This window comes from Phasianus colchicus, chromosome 4 (genome assembly GCF_987193195.1).
Source record: "Phasianus colchicus chromosome 4, bPhaCol1.hap1.1, whole genome shotgun sequence".
Classification (NCBI taxonomy): Eukaryota; Metazoa; Chordata; class Aves; order Galliformes; family Phasianidae; genus Phasianus; species Phasianus colchicus.
In genome coordinates this window covers 34561955-34579813 of record NC_143439.1, presented here as the reverse complement: position 1 = coordinate 34579813, position 17859 = coordinate 34561955, and the positions used below count along the sequence as shown (strand labels likewise).

At 37.3% G+C, this 17859-nt stretch overlaps 1 protein-coding gene across 2 annotated transcripts in view; it reads left to right on the top strand.

Annotated features, from left to right (window-relative positions):
* LOC149918176 (uncharacterized) overlaps window positions 1–17859 on the top strand; it is a 281148-nt gene that overhangs the window by 193329 nt on the left and 69960 nt on the right. For both annotated transcript variants that reach the window (XR_016466050.1, XR_016466051.1), the window contains exon 4: window positions 16652–16720. The gene's annotated coding sequence lies outside the window, so the exon portion shown is untranslated. The remainder of the gene's footprint in view (window positions 1–16651; window positions 16721–17859) is intronic.

The window sequence follows — 17859 nt, the reverse complement described above, 5'->3', positions numbered from 1 at the left end:
AGGTTAGAACAAATGCTGACAAATGTTGTATACAGCCAGTGCTCTTGACAAGACACAGGAATGAGTTGAGCAAATGGCTCATAAAGCTCATTTAGCAGGAGGACAGTAAAATCCTTCCTCTAAGGTGATTTAGTTTTTTAGTAAGCATTAATGTGGAGACAGGGGTCTACCCTAATAGGTGGGGGTGCTTGCTTTTACTAGATGCTCCAGATACTGCTGCAATATAACTTCAGTTTATTATGGCACTAAAACTGAATTGTTTTAGTCTATTTTTTTCTTGGATTGAGGTTTGTCTGTGAGCAAAAGGGAATAGCAATTCTTTTCCTATTGTTTCTGATAGGCACTCATCTCTGTGTCTTTCTTAAAAGCATGAGTTCCCTTTGTGCTAAATGACTGCAAGGGAAAATGCATTATTGGTTATGAGAGGAAATTATAAATAACATATAATTAAGTCTTCAGCAAGGCAGCTGATCATGTTGGACTAAGAGTTGTCCCAGCAAAAGGACATCGCAGTGCTCCTCAGAGTCAAAAGGTCCTCTGACTGATGTCCTGGCATGCTTGTATGCACTGCCACTGCTTGTGGAAAGTCTATAGAAGACTACTACCAGATTTTCTTTGACCAGGTTGTTTTCTTTTTAGTGAAAAAGAGGATGTTTTGTAATATTTGATTATTTTCTGTCAAACCAAACAAGGTAAAGGTCTTACCTTTACTTTTACTCATTTAAAGCTGAACTTCAAGTTCATGACTTGGATTAGAAAAAAAATCTGAGAACACTGACAAATCAGTGTTGTTAAAAACTGATTGACCATAGTGTTTGAATGTCATGCAAGCTTTTGATCAATTATTTTTTATTTTATTCAACTGGATAGAGTATACAGATGAAATAAAATTGTTAGGATTTGAATTTGCCTTTGTCTTGCTGTAAATAGTTGTGTTGAGTAAAAAGAGATAAATGCACTCTGTTACTAGAAGCCTCTACTTATAGAAGTCATAACAGTAATACTTTAAAAAAAAGACAAAAAACCCCCCAAAAACATAAGCTGCCATCACAGCACCACTGTTCTAAATCAAGGTCAGGTGTAGTTCAAAGTGAAGCCCATCATTACAGCAATCCTAGTGCTGTAGCAAGGCCCAATTAGGACTGACAGCCATGGCTACGAGGCTGACCAGCGATACTCAGGGCAGCCTGGTCTAGTGGTTGGCGACCCTACCCATGGCAGAGGGGTTGAAAGTAGATGATTTTTGAGGTCCTTTTCAACCTAGGCCATTCTATGATTCTATTGTATGATGCTGTGATACAAACCTGCTGATATCGCATACCATGTCTTTGTGTCTCCCCTCAACAGGGAAGTTTGCTCATTCACAAGAAGGCCTCAGCTGTAACAGTTTAGTTTAGCCCAAGAATGTCAAGAATTTGAAAACCAGAAGACATATTTGTCTCATACACCAATAATGACCTTTAAGCTGTTTTAGAAACATTTTCTGGATCTGTTTTTTCACCTTATATTCATATGAACAGATATTTTTATTCAGAATTTCCTGCAAAGTTGAATATGTTTTCTTTATTTATCTTACTCCAGAACAGAAAAAATATTATAAATGGTCTCATCAATCTGGTGTCAACTTGATCATAAACCTCTGGTTATGTCATACCAATTATTAGTTATGCAGACGAGTCACTCTTAACTTTATATACATAACCATTAACTCTTGGATTGCAGTTCTGTTCAAATCAAAATTTATGATCTCAAGTCCTTCTGGCCTTCTGAAGAAAATCACTAACACAGGACTTTGAGTCCTTTAATGTCTTCTGTAGCTGTGAAATTGAGCATTAGACAAAATGCTTAAAATTTTATGATACCTGCCTTTGTTTAATAGCTCACAAAACTGAAAAACAAAATGGGAGCAGCAATGTGGCAAGTAAGTTAGGAAAACATAGCAGACTCGAGGTTCTTATTGGCTCAGAGAGTACACTACTTACTATATTTTAGGAGTGCCTGGCAATAAGCCTATTGGCTATCAGGACAACCTAAGTGAAAGTGGTATTTATTTCAGTGCCATGTTAAGTGGATAGGAGTGCAACAGCAATAAACAGAACAGTCTTTGGAAGAAACTCAGCATCTTCAGAGTGTTGAGTGCTCTGGTGCTGCAGACAGCTTGGGTTATTTATGAGAAGCCAACCAATCAGCTCAGTATGTGCTTTTGTGTTTGTTAGTTTCCTTGTCAAGTAGGTGGCTTTCAAACAGATATATTAGCATAAGGTTACCTTCTGTTTCACTTGAAAAGCAGCTCTAGCTTGCCCATTGGCTCTAACAGGTTCTACATATTCTTTAAAATACACTCCTTTGCTTTTCTCCTCATGAGGAAAACACTCCTTTACTTCTCTACTATTTTTTTTTTTTAAGTCTGACATTAACAAGACAATTCTGGTTCCCTGTTAGTGTGGTAAACCATTATTGTTCTTACTTACTGTTATATCTGCTTCCTGCTTTTTCAAAATTATATCTAAAATAGACAAATTTCATGCTATGAATTCCTTGCTATGAATTTCATGCTATAAATATCTTGCACTCTTAAATCTTGCTTGAAAGGATGCAAGATTTGCATTTTTGCTGTTTCTGCAACTAAAAGTCATTTTCTAGCGCTAGAATCATAGAATCATAGAATGGCCTGGGCTGAAAAGGACCACAATGATCATCTAGTTTCAACCCCCCTCCTATGTGCAGGATCACCAACCACCAGACCAGGCTGCCCAGAGCCACATGCAACCTGGCCTTGAATGCTTCCCGGGATGGGGCACCCACAGCCTCCTTGGGCAACCTGTTCCAATCCATCACCACCCACTGAGTGAAAAACTTCCTCCTAATATCTAACCTAAACCTCCCAAGAACAAGTCCCCCATTTTTTTCTAGGCAAATATCATTTGAATTGAAATAAGTGTCATACCAAGCCTGGGTTTATCATGGACTTGACTGATCAGGTGCAGCAATTCTAAGAAGTTCAAGATGAAAATTGAGGATTTTGTTTTAGAAACAAGTAAAAAACACCACATTACACAGCTTTACATTTTTAAAATTAAATTCTTACTATCTTACTCCCCGTAATTAAATTTGAACTTTATTATCACAGAATCACCAAGGTTGGAAAAGACCTTCAAGATCACCCAGTCCAACCATCCACCTATCACCAATAGTACTCACTAGACCATGTCCCTCAACACAAAATCCAAACGTCCCTTGAACACCTCCAGAATTGGTGACTCCACCACCTCCCTGGGCAAAATATACTTTTCTTTATAAAGAGTTAAGTACTTTACCTCAAAGCCTAAGAACAGCTTCATGAGATTTGTGTTAGATACCTTTTTTCAAAACACTGGCTGCTATGAAAATCACTGTTCTCAATCACTGTGTGACTACCTTTGAATGGCATAGTATGGCATTTTCTAATTTTCTCATGTAAAATGTATTTGCATCTTCAGTTTTACTTTTTGGGATATAACTTTAGCATCTGGTTTTGAATTCCAAGAACAGTATTTCATTCCTTTAATTTTACTATGAGAATCTTATCATCTAACATACTATATATATATATATATATATATATTTGCCACCAGCAGCTATTTCAGTGCATTTATTCTAGACAGAGATAATGATATTTTGATCAGTGATAAATTAACACTATCAATTATAGAATGCTCTAGAGGTTTACAAACAGGAAATCAGATAGTTTCAGTGTTTCATGTTCCAATTGGTAATGTGCAGTAACTTCTCAGATAACAAATATCCCCAGTTATTTTACACAGTACTTCTGGAAATCATCCTTTGATGCTTGATTTAGAAAATCTGTCAGCATCTATGTTATTAGTCTTGATGGGTCATCAGTCAGCAGCCATCACTCCCCAAACTGCTGAGTAAGGTGCAGAAACCTGCTAGATTGTCTGTAGCCCAGCTTCTTGAAAGGCATATACTTTCCCTTGTCTGTCGTTTTTGGTCTTGTTGTCTTTGATGAAAGGGAAAATGCATGCACCGGTGCTGTCTGCTCACCACTGGCATTATTCTTAAAATATTGGTGGTTGTGATGAAACTTTTTCAGTGATTTAAGAAATAAAATTCAGTCGTCCAGAGGATGAGTGTGATCCCTCTGTTCAAAACTAGACCAGACTCAGGACTGGTTCAGTCAAGCTTTAAGCATCTTCAAGGAAAAGACATTCCTCAGACTCTCTAGGAAACCAGCTTCTGTGATCAATCTCACAAAAAAGCTTTTCCTTATAGCTGATCTGAACTTCTGGAGTTCCAGCTTATGTTCACTATGCTTCAAGCCATCTCTGTGCAAATCTAATCTAGGCATCATACTTGGCAAGAACTCTTATAAATGTGTTTATTGGAGCAAGAAGACAAGGTGTGGAGAGCATAAAGATAAAGAAAATACAAATGCAAATGTGAGAGAGAATCAGGTGCACTCCTTGAGTTCAATATGGCTACAAAAGTAAAGGAATGAATGAAAAAATGTGCTTTCAGGAGCTGAGGAAGAGCAGAGTTAGGACAGGTGTTACAGAGTAAAATAATTTCCAATGCATTATTAAAACTTTCCTTGCCTGCTTCCTCACAGAAGAGACAAAATTTCCAGGTTTTCCAAGGGATCAGGATTCAGCCACAATAAATTCTTAACAAAGTGGTTGAGAAAATATCATGTAAGACTTTTAATTCCCATTTTGACTATTTTTTAAATTTCTTACTGCATGATAAATAAATTAAGTGATAAGAAAGGCCTGCTTTCTTTCCCTGCAGTTGTAGATAATTATTAATTTAATTTCAAAATGAAATACAACAGAAATGTATGTTTCTGCAAAATATGTTTCTGCTAACATTGCATATTATTTGTTGATGGATATCTGAGCAATTGTGCTTCAGACTCTTGTTTTCAAAGAGAATGGGAAACCTTGATGAATATTAAATACTCAAACTGGAAGGTGATGTTCTCTCTTATGCCTGAAGTCTTTATGTGCCATGAAAATTGTTATTCTCTTCCTGTTTATTTAAATCCTTTGAAGACTGTACTGCATTCTGGTAAATCTAGATATAATGTTAATGGCTTATTTTTTTTTTTTAAAAAACAAGATGTAGTTGATAAGATTCAGAAAAGAAATATGAATGAAGAAGTACGTTGTCCTATATGTATCATATGTTAAGCATGTGTGTTTCCTACATAGTCATTACCACCATGAAATATTAGTTGCTGTAAAGCAGTACAATAGTGAGTTTGTGAGCTTTTGCATGTTAAAAGCCAAGGGATCCCAAAGTTTTTCCAAACTGTATTATTTTGCCTTAAACCAGTGATGACTAGAAAAATGTCTGTGCCTTAAGTGGGATGCCACTTTGACATGGTGTCTTGAATTGCAATAGGAAGGATATTTAGATGTCTTGTGATGTCTTGTGCTTATAAGTAAAAGCAAGTAAAATTTAAGAAGTTATTTTTGAAGATTTTGTCAGGGCCCTGCTTCAACGAAGTCCTTAGCCTTTTGTTAAATCACAGACAGAGGAACCAACTGCATGTAACGTATGTACTAATGCAGTGTACTGTTTACTAGGAACATTTCCAAAACCAGCTCCTGAATCACTTTGAAGCTACAGCAATTCCAAAACTAGCATTTGTTGCAAATGTACCACAGTGTTGCAAAAAAATTATAGTCAACTCAGTAGTTGTACATACTTCTTTCTAACATTTCTTGTAGACTTTTCCCAGACAGCGAGCCCATGAAAATGTATGGAGCTTTAAAACAGCCTTGCAAAGCATCCATCAACAAGCAAACTTCCCAAACTAAATCCACCTTAAATGGAAATGAGAAACAAAAACAAAAATCCAAGCCTGGCTCATAATGTTGCTTTTCAGTATCACAAACTCATTATGAAGGTAGCTTTTACTTAACCTCTTAGTTCTCACATCACTCATGTTAATGGCCAAGTTTCAGATACCAGTGACATTTATCAACTGATCATCTGTGACTCCATGAGTCACCGTCTCCAGACTTGACATAAACCACTCAGACTCTGGGCTAGGGTCACCTGGACTTTGTCACTATTTAACAATTGAAAAGGAGCAGTATTTTCTTAAAACACAGGCCAGGCCCTCTAGTGATGTAAATGAGTACAAGAGAAGCAAAGGGCTCTGATGTTCCCTAGCTGCTCCAAGGCAGTTGAGCAAATGGTGAAGCTCCATTTTCCCTCTGTGCGTTTTTTTCTTTCTTGCTCATTTTGTTCCTGTGCTCTCCAGTTAAATCAAACATAGCTAACAAAACATAACCAAACATATACTGCATTATATGCAGTATATAAGCAGCTGTCCATTTTTTGCATCTGAATATTAGAATGAACTGAGCACATAATACATGAAAAAGTGTCTTGACTGTCTATCTTTTGCTCTAATGTAAACATAGTAGACAAGGCTTTTCATTTTTTTTTCCTTTAAAAAAAGAAAAAGTATAGAAGGATAATATAAGGGTAGAGTGTCGGAAGAATTTTATTTACCTTGCTGTTTAATACTGTGCTGCATTTTAGCCTTGTAAATGCTATAGCTCAGTGTAGAAGATAGTGCTTTTGAAGAGGAAAAGCTTTCATCTCAGCCCTTGGCTAATACTTTCCCATGCTGTCTATGAAGAAAATGCCATGAACAGAGAGAGAACAATGAAATGGTACCATTTCTTTAGACAGTTCACATCTTGATTCTTTTGCCATTCAAAGTGTGTATCTAAAGTGGAACTTGCTAACTGCCATTGCCCCCTTTGCACAGATGGGCTGCACTCAACTGCACAGCTTTCATACAACCAGTACAGCTCTGGAGTGCAGAGAGGACAACTGTAACATGAGGGCCAAGTTTTACAAACCTCTGACAAAACTTGATTGTAATTCAACCCTGTTCTTGGAAGCTCTTGAGAATTGCAGTTCTTTTTATTCCAGTACCCATCAAAGGATGTGCTTATCGATGTATCTCTGCTACTGTAGTTCAGTCTTGCCCTGAAATACAGGTCACAGGATCTATTTCTAGGCCAAAGGCAGAAACCACTGAACAACTTTTTCAAATAATTCTGTTGACCAGATTGAGACATTCCTCTAAAGAGAAGAAGTCCAACCTGATGTTGAATGATTAGCTTCATATTTTTGAGACATTAACGTAGACCAGAAGTATACTAGTAAATAAAGACCATATCCTGGTATTGATCTGCATGCGGAACTCAACTCTGAAATCAATAGGGAGAACAGAAAAAAATCAATGGCAGGATATGACCCTAAGATAAACTAGTTTCAAATCATTCTGTCTCTCTGCTACAAGATGACAAGTTATTTTGTATTATCTAACCCCTCAAACATCCTCAAGAAAGTTCAGGAAATATGAAAAAAATCATAAGGAAAGGAACTGATATATAGAGATTTACATAACAAAATACTTGGCTTTGTAAGACATGGGCTAGTAATTCTTTTTTAATACCAAGCCTATAATGGAAACATTTAAATTGTTTCTTGTAATTGAGACTGAAAGTCTCTGAGAATACCTTGGGGAAGAGTGAGTGATGCAGCAGAAGGAAGCAATGTTTATGTGCACTTTCTGCTAGCATTTTTGATAACCTTACTGTGCATTTTAACATGGGGTAAGTTCTACAGAAATAATGCCTTCAGGCAATTGCTCTGCATGAGAATTTAGCCATGTGTTGAAGAGAAAACACAGCTGAAGGCTCAAAAAGCACAGTGTACCTTCTTTTCTTTTCTGAAGTATATTTTTCACGAAAGTAGTAGTATAGTATAGTATAATGTTAACTTTTTTTTTTTTAATTTATTTTTTCTCTAATGACTAGCAAAAAGGCCTGTTTCTTCAAGACATAGATCATGTGATATTTCTTGGCTATATTTGCTTATGTTAGAACAGTGCTGGTGGGATCTTCCAAAGCAAGACTGCATACAGGGCCTCATGTTGCAGCTGACTTCAGGCTCACAAACTTGACTTCCTACCTTCAGAAACCAAGAGTGGGTGTAGGGGAACCTAGATGTCAAATATGGCATCAAAATGCAGCTGAAAGTTATACCCAGGCATAAGTGCTCCAGTCCTGTCTCACTGACTTTGATGCCCTTGTGATCTGAATCAACCAATCATTTTAAAACAGCTGTGTAGATGCATAGGAGTATTCCAATTTTTTTTTTTTTTTTTTTTTTTTTTTTTTTTTCCGCAGTGAGCGAAATCTTCTGGGAAATGTTTCTGGGAGTCAGAAAAAGAATTTTTGATACCCCAAAGGTTTTATTTGGGATTTCCCTGGTGAACGTTGTTCAATTTTAGTAATCTTGCAAGAGGCAAAAAAAGAATTATTATATGTAGAAAACTGTGGATTTTAAAGTAAAGAAATAGTCAAACCAAAACGATTTACCCAAAGAGATTCCATCTTCAGAATAACTCTCTTTACTTGCCTGTGCTTGTCTTCTGTCTTTTAAATTGCATGCACATTTAATGCATATGAAATGTTTCCCATTGCCAGACGTGGTATGATCCTGCACTCAGAGCCTTGTGGACTTCTTGTTCCTAATGCTGGAAGATGTAATCTAGCCAAAATCCCCTCTAGATGGCTCTGATGCTTTCATTACTTTACCACTCTTTGCTTAGATCCTTGTCTGACCCATTTCCCTTATCTGTAGCTTTCTTCTCATTTAGAATTGTAAGTTTGCAGGTTCCTATTTCTTTTTATCCATGAAGGAGATCTGTCTCAGTAATACAAGCTTTTGCATGCTGCCCCATTAGTGTCTCATCTTAATCCACGCCTCGAGGGTCTAAATCTAGGAGGATGGAATAATTCAGTCTCCATACAGACCTTGGACTCTTGTCAACTATGCCAACAAGTGTGCCAATTAAAATTGTGTTTTCATGACATTGCAGAGAATGTGGATAAATAAAATGGATTTATGACTTAGGTTTCAGGAAAAAAAAAATTCCCTCCAAAATTATATGACTTGTATTGTGTCATTGTTCACGATTTAGTCAGAACCTGGAAGGCTACCTTCAGATTATGGAAGCTGGCAAAATTCATAACCTGGCAAAAGGAAAAATATTCACATAACTCTCGGCAAGAACCCAAATCAAACTATTCTTTTTAATTGCAGGTGAATAATAGCACTCTTACATTTCATACAAATAACGTCAGCACTCTCCTGCGCGGTGATTCATGGGATGTTTTAAGTGGAGTGCTTTAATTCAGCACAGCTGGACATCTCTTGTTGGATCCCCTACTATACTCAGAAAACCACTTTTAGATGTATTGGCAAGAACTTGCCTTATTAAGGCAGAGAAATATCCCTCAGAGAACAGATGTTGAATGGTCACCTCTTTGCTTTGTCAATAACTCTGCTAATGAAAACTGCAGATTATTGTTGGGTTGTTGGTTTTGTGTTTTTGAACCAAGCCACTTGGTCTTCAAGATATTGTTCTACCTTTTGTATTGAACTGTAATAATCTATCGCATGAGTTTGTTGTTCATAGTGTAAGGGCTCCCTTGTAGTATTTTCCACAGGAGCATTTCCTTTCCCAGAATCTCTGACTGCTGTGCTGTTGCTTGCTGGTACTAGAATTAAGAAGCTGGTGGCAGACTAAGGAGACTTCAGGAGAAATCCCTGCATTCCTTTAGCCCATGTGCGTGGCAAGTGGCAGAAGAGGGCTCACAGGAAAGTGCTGATAGGGAAAAGCACACATTTAGCTTGTGCAGATGCTTGAGAACCTAATTTAAGTCCAGTACAGGTTTGAAGGAGGGGATTGTGCAGTAATTGTGTACAGCTCTTCACACCCTGTGTGGGGCCATAGTGCTTTGTCCAACCAGTGAAGTGTATCTAGTGAAAGAGAACTGCTGGGTCTTTTCAGAAAGAAGGAAGACATCTATGAAGTTTCCAAAAGAGAGGACTTCAGCTGTTCAGCAAATGGAGCAAAAGGCAAGATTCTTCAAGTAGTAAACTCTTACCACACTGCAGACTGCGGAGTTTATTTAAAGTAGGCACATATCCACTTAGTGCATTAAGTTCCCCAGCATCAGACTCACGTGGATTTATTTACAGTCTCTGACTAGAATCAACATGAGCTTTCAGAGCCCTGGAGTACATAATAACAGGAAAATTGTGGGCCTAGTTAAACACATCCCTGGGGAAAGCCTGGTAAATGTCCAGGGTAGTGATTAGGAAAGGTTAACTTATGATGTGACAAGGAAAGTAGTACAACTTAGATAACACTAATAAATGACACTGGTGCTGAAAAACGATAGATTATTCTGATGTGTTATGTTAAAAAAAAAAAAAAAAAAAAGAAAAAAAGAAACGGAGCAGTTTTTAGAGGAGTATTATGAAAGTATCTGCAACTACGTGCAGTTACACAGTATACCAGCATATCAATTTGGCTATCTGTTTGTGGAAAATGTATTACAGAAAGAATTATTTAATATTTAAGGAATTGTCAGATGTGCTTCATGAGGGAAAGGATATTATACAAACTTCCAATTTGTGCAGCTGTCATGACTGGGGAGCCACAATGTCTTTTATATTGGAGAAAAAAAGCAATGATAGAAGACATCCACTGAATGACTGAAAACAAATTTGCAAGGGAGAGACAATTTTCTTTTTGCTCTGGTTTGTTTTATGTACTATACGTTGTAATCCACAGATTATGGAGTTAGGAAAATGAATTGTGGGGTTCTATTACTATAAAACAGCAAAACTTCAAATCTCCAATACTAAAAACAGCCCCCTTTTCCAAGGATTAGCCTTTTTGTTGTTGATGATGTTATTTTTTGTTTGTTCAATTTTACATTATAATCTCATTTCCTGCAGCTGAAGTTATGCACATTATTAGTGCCGTGTTTATGACAAGTATATTTATTTAGACTTTATTTTAGATTTTATTTCTTGTTGCAAGCTTGTGGTCCTGTGCAGACTTTAAAATGTGCTTGCCCTCAGATTTCAGTGGGAGAGTTTGTGATGACAAATATGAGGCAGCATTATAAAATTTGGCATCTGAATAGTTCTGTGTTGCTCATTAGTTGAATAATTACTCAGTGTTTGGGACTTGCTGTTGTGCCCTGTCTGTCTCTGAGAAATCCTGGTTTGTCTACTCAGTGCTGTTTGGAAACTGTAAAGCAGATCTCTCAACCTGAGCAGAGCCCTGCACTGACATGCTCCTATGGCATCCAGTTCAGCAGCTAGTTTAACTGCTGTTTATTTGTGTGTCATTGCATTACACTCCAATTCAGTGTGTAGTGCACTGGAGTCACGACTCAAGTCATGTTTTTTTAGGGGAGTTCATGAAGATATATTTTAGCACAACAGAAAACAGAGACTCATTACTGATACATTGAGCCCCTGTGGGCATCTGTGAAAAAAAAGTGTTTCCTCAGGTCTGTTCTTGAAGTCTGAAGCAGATGTTTCATTGCATTTTCATAGAAACTCTCAATTTCAACAGAAAGATGAAGCCTCTGGACAGAACGTGTTCCAAATAATATAATCTGCATTCCTCTCACATAAAGAAAACTCTCCTCAAAATGCTGACTGCAAGACTCTTCCCCCACCTCTCACATCATGGATAATTAGTATTTACCTGGATGATGCTTTTACAGGCCATACATATTTTATACAATAATGCCAAATATGTTAGAACTTGAGTCTTTATATCCAGAATAAACTAATCATAGAATCATAGAATCATGAAAATAGGAGAAGACCTCTCAGATCATCTAGCACAACCCTCACCAATTCCCACCATACCTACTAACCATGTCCCTTAGTGCCGCATCTCCATATTTCTGGAGCACTTCTAGGGATGGTGTAGCAATCAGAAGATCAATACAATGGGAAAGGTGTTAGAACAACGTGTAATGACAGAAAGACTGGCACAATAAAGATGTGCTATAAAGGAAGGGAAGAGTATTGCTCACCCTAGAAGTCTCTACGTTTGCAGAGAAAAGCTTCACCAAGGAGGGATCTCCAGAAAGACATCCTTCCCCAGTGGCAGTCAGCCCTTCAAATGGGGTCTAAGAGAGGTGCAGCCACGCTCCATCCCTTCTGGTCACACAGGAGAATTGCCTTCACCTGTGCTCCCAGGTCTGACTGGGTCCTTTCCTTCACTGCTCAATCAGTGATTCAGGCCGTGACTCAACAGTTACCATACAGATGGTGACACCATTGCCTCCCTGGGCAGTCAGTGTCAGTGCATCACCTCTTTTTCAGAGAAGTTTTTCCTAATATCCAACTTGAAATGTTCACCAGGGTCTAGTATGCATGCTTAACATCACGGTCTACGAGATATCTCTTTAAAGCACGAGAAGCCGACCGCATTGTGTATCCCTAACTAATTTCCAGATTCAGAGGATAGTGGTAACCTAATTTTGGGAGTCATTGAGATGTAAAGACTTCTGTGTCTCTAAATATTAGCCAATTCTTCTTTGCTTGTGCAGGCACAATAAAATGTGTATTCGGAATAAGCCAGCTACAGTGTCATAGGTTTAGAATGTCTCTGTGTTACTGTAACATATGGTACTTCACTACAGGTACTTTCTTTCTGGTCCAGTTGCTTGTTTCTACTCTCACTCTTCTCCTGGCACAGTGGTAAGGATTTCAGTACCTTGAGTTCTTGTCTCGGTTCCAGTAGGCTGGTGGTGTAAAATCTAGCAAGGAAAATAACACCACAAAAATATTTGCTTTCCAAAAAGCCAGTTAAAAATAATTGTCACTGAGATAAATTACCTGATTTTTTAGTTTGTATCAACTTTGTTTATAGGCTACACAAACAAGCTTCGTTTACATTGAGATGAAAAAGTCAATTCAAGATGAACTTCTTGGAAAAAACATAGAATCATAGAATCATAGAAACACAGAATAGCCTGGGTTGAAAAGGACCACAGTGATCATCCAGTTTCAACCCCCCTGCTATGTGCAGGATCTCCAGCCACCAGACCAGGCTGCCCAGAGCCACATCCAGCCTGGCCTTGAATGCCTCCAGGGATGGGGCATCCACAACCTCCTTGGGTAACCCATTCCAACATGTACATTTTCACTTTTTTCCCCTACAATTAAAGAATCACAACACCAGAGCAAAACACAGAAAAAGTATATATCTAATTTATGGACAATTACTTTAATCTTCTAGCTTTTCCTTTAATTCCAAATACTTATAGTAATACCAAATTTTTTTTTTTTTTTTCCTTTGCTGCTGCCACAGCTATGCTTCTCTCTGCAGTCAATTGAAATAGAATACCATTTTATTCAGTTAGTTAATAACACTAAAATTACTTTCTTCCCTTTCACTCTTCGATGCTTTCTTCTTTGCAGATGAAGGGACAATATGCTGGGTCTGCAATAACATTGACTCAAAATTCCTTGCTAATTGTCAGATAACTTCCTAAAGATTGTGAGCAAAAGGAAGTCAGAGAACAAAGCAATGTCAAGTATGCACATGTCACAACACAATGCACTGATTCCAAGTCTTTGGAAACATGCTGAAAGACATGTCTGGAAAAAAAAAAAAAAAAGAAAGAAAGAAAGAAAAAAAAAAAAAGGAAATGCTTCCACACAGAATTTCAACATGAAAACAACAGCTGAATGTGCCTGTTCTTGCCAGGAAAAAATACCCTGAAAAAACAAAAGGTGCTGGAAAACTAGAAATGAAATCATCACATTACACTCTTTTGTCTGTTTCTGAAACTTATGTAGGCTGTACTCATGCTACATTGTAAACGAAGGGATCAATCTGAAGGAGTGTTTGACTGCTAGGTGCCAAGAAGACCAAGAAAAATGGAATGTATAAACAAGTCTCTTTTACAATGAAGGAGTAGTAGAACAAAACAGAAGGAAAGCAAACAAAAGGCAACACTTTCAGATAATGTATCTGAAGGAATTCAAACTCTGCATTCCTGATCACTCCTGTAGGTACTGAAGGTACAAAAGACACACTCTTGAGGAGAGTGGCATACACAGTGTTTCTTTGTGAAACAGTCTGCGTACATTCCCTTCATAACCACAGGTAAATCTTTGCATCAGTGGTGTACTCTAAAGATGTGTTTTCAATTAGGAGTCACTGTTGACTTGCTGAGTCCAATTTTCTGTCATCTTAAGAGCTAAGGGTTAAGTAAATTTCAGGGGAAAAGTATTGGATCCCAGTGAAGGTTTATGTGCACAACATAAATGAAACACTGCATGCATCTGACTTAAGATGTTATAAAGTACCACCTCAAAAAACAGAAAGATCTAACCTATGAACGCAAGTGAATCATGAATAATGATATGACTAGGCATTTTTCTTTCAAAACTGACAGAAGAAGATTAACTTGTCCCTAGGTTGTGCAGGCAGAAACAAATACTAAGATGAAAAGCAAGTTGCCTAACATTACATATCAACTCAGAAATAAATTCTCTATATCTACAGCTTCTCAAGTGACTGTATAAAACCATTGCTTTTTGTTAACTGCTGGACCTCAAAGAGCACCTGACAAGTGCACATGAAAGACTTGTTTTGCATTTGGTGCTACTAGTTGTGCTCCCAGAGATATGTGCAATAAGGTGACCTCAGAGCTTGTGAGCACTTCCTGCAGTAGGCACTGTATACATGACAACAAAAACCCAACCTTACTTTAAACCAGAGTTATTCAGGTATGTTTAACCAACATTTTCCTGAGATATGTTAAAATCTGGCATTAATGTTTCTTCTGAATATACAAAAGTGTTCCCATGATGATAAAATCTGAACAAGTGCAGATAATATTTATTTCCCCTTGTCTTTAAGTCTATTTGCCTGTTGTGTATTTCTCATCAGTTTGCTTTCTAGGATTCAGGTCATTCTTACTGATTCAAATTTGGACTCAAAATTTGTGAAACGCTGTTTAATATTTGGTGTTCAGGCTACTATTCTGGATTTTCAAACTATTAATTGATTTCTTCTTCCCCTTTTGGGCTGAACTGAGAACAGCTGACAGAGTCCTGATATACAAGTGATATTCACGGAAAATGTGACTCCTTTTAAAACAACACTATCTATGGTGTATACAAGAACCTGACCAAAGACAGAGTGATTTTTCAATATTACTGCTTGTCAAGCAAGTTAGTATCTTATTCTTCTGAACTGCAGTCTCTTATGGTTGAAGAACTTTATCCCATGTCTCTGCAGGCAGTGAAATTTGCACTAGTTGGCAGTCTCAGACAGGCAAGATGCATCTGTTGAGAGAGATGTGATGGGATGGGAATGCCTGAACTGCAGATGTAACGTTAGTGCTTATCTTTGCACCTTCACCTTACCATCACAAGGCAAGCATCTTTGTGCTTGTGGTGAACTTGAGAGGATGCCAGAAGATGACAAAGATAGGTTCTAAGCAAATTTGCACTGAAAGGAAGCTCACTTCTGTAGTAGATCACTACTGCAGATGTAGGAAAAGAGAGAGTGTGAATGTTCCTTAAAAAGAGCTTTTTGGTTTACACTTCTGTTGGGCTTGCCAGAGGTTTGAAAATAATGTGGAGGGAGAGCCTGTTGTCATGGGTACAATACTGTAGCAAATTGCTTTGTTAGAGCCTGGAGAATGGAGACTTTTAACATATTTACTCCTCAGACTTCTGCATAAATGAATTGAAAGCTAATGTTAGCTTAAGAAGAAAAAAAAAAAAAGAAAAGGAAATAAAAAGGTTAAATGCAAGCCATCTCATATTGTCCAAAAAACACAGAACAAATTATAGCAGGTGGTCTTGCCACCTTTGCTTGTCTACTTTCATTCCAAGTAATCTCCTTATCGAAAGAAGGGAGGAGCAGACACCCGGGAGAGTCCCACAGGAAGAGCTCTGACTGAAAAACAGTGACTAGAAGGAGACAGGAACCTGCCGTGCAGGGAATGCACAGTTTGGAGAGGGTGAGAGAGGGCGAAATACACTTGTGATGGACCCTTGTCTCATTTACAGCTTATATGTCTTCACGTGCTGGCTTCAGGGGCAGCCCTTTTCATTTATGTCATGTTGGTAATTGATGGGAAGTAAGAGGTCCTGCAATTCAAATGTATAAGCTACCATGTTCTTATGGCTTGCAGAGAAAAAAGCTACTCAAACAATGCTTTCATAATTGCACCTATTTTCTTTATCCTGCCTAAATTGCTACAGGAAATGCTTTAATTTAATAGAGGAGTGAGCGGATGCATTGCATGAATTCCAAATGGTGCACTAACGATGTAATGGTTCTTACCCTCTGCATTGCAGGGAGGACTGTGGTTTGTTTCTTAGTGGGCTACAACTACAATAGCTTTTTACGACTTTCAGACTTTGACTAAAAGAAAACAAAGCACTGGCTGGGAATGAAATAACAATGAAGCCTGTTTCTGTCATGTATTTGAATATTCCCTTTCACTCAGTTTTTACTTTTTTTTTCATGAAATTTCTTAGGTAAATACATGTAGAAAGGGAAAGATGTGTTGCACACAGTATTTTGTGATAACTTCTTATGAAATCTTCTATACAACCCTCACCACTGTTCTTCCATCTGTTCCTCATTGACAGGACACATTTCTGTCCTGTAAAGTTCAGCTTGGTAACAGTGCTGATACTCACTTTGCTGTTCTGGGAAGCAATACTCTTAGTCCTGAACTTTCCTTCATCTCTTTTTCTATTTCAGCTACTCAAGAGGATATGAACAGAGATGAAGCCCATTGAAAACAAGCCGAGAGGCTGACCAGCTTTCTGGGTAAGAGTGGCACACCCCAGGATATAATTTTTCCATCATGATAATTATCTATAAAAAAGAACACCCAGAATAGTTTCTGCAACCTTTATTGGTTTGTTCCATTATAGAATTATTTTGTAGGTTTATTTCAATTTTATTTTATTTTATTTTTTTTCCCCAAGGATACCTTCACTTTGGATTTAATAATATATTTTCAAAGTATTGTTCATATTGATAGTTATTTTACTGTTTCATTTTGAGTGACAGTTCTGAGACTCTCAAGTGAAATACTCTGAGTTAGAAGAACAGTGCTTCTATTTTCTTTCATGAATCAGAAGTACTTCTTTCACTTCTTGCATGATGTTGTCAAGACAATACTGTCCTAAATTGTACTTATACTGTTTACCACCGTATTCTGGAGCTCACAATATTTTGGAGAACCATACTGTTTTGGAGCAACTTTTATTATGGAAATATTTCCAAACTTGAGCAGCTCTCCCTTTCCCACCTTTTTTCAAAGTGTTTAAAATCTGTGTTATCTGTCACTAATTTTTTCCTGGTAAAAAATTGCTTGGCATTTAAGATTTACATCAAGAATCTTTCTTGTTTTTTTTTTTTTTTGTTTGTTTTGTTTTGTTTTGTTTTGTTTTGTTTTTTGTTTTTTGTGTTTTGTTTGTTTGTTTGTTCATATTCAGTGAGAATATTCAGAGTATGCACTAAATTTTCAAACAAAAAATGCCACATATGCAAAATAGGAACTAAAGATCTAGACAAAAAAGTAAGGAAATGAAGAAAAAGTAAGGAAATGAAAAGCACTGATTCTCTACAACTATAATGCCTCAGAAATGTGTGATATTTTCTATTATTCTGTAGTGTGATGTCTTTATACATTCATATATTTGTACAGTGTGGCCAGCTTTTTAGTAACTTTTCATTCATCAATTTGGAACCTTTAGAGGCTCAGCTAACACTGCACTAACATGCTTTTTCTAATATTTAATTTCCTTGACTGAATCTATAAAACAAAGAAGAGAAAGATTAAAATAACAAGAAGTACATTGACCTAAATTCAGTTCAAAGTTTATGCTGGCTTCTGTTGTGTACTTCTAGCAGAGGAGCCAGAATTTTGCTGGTGAATGCATCAGCAGAAATATTTGTAG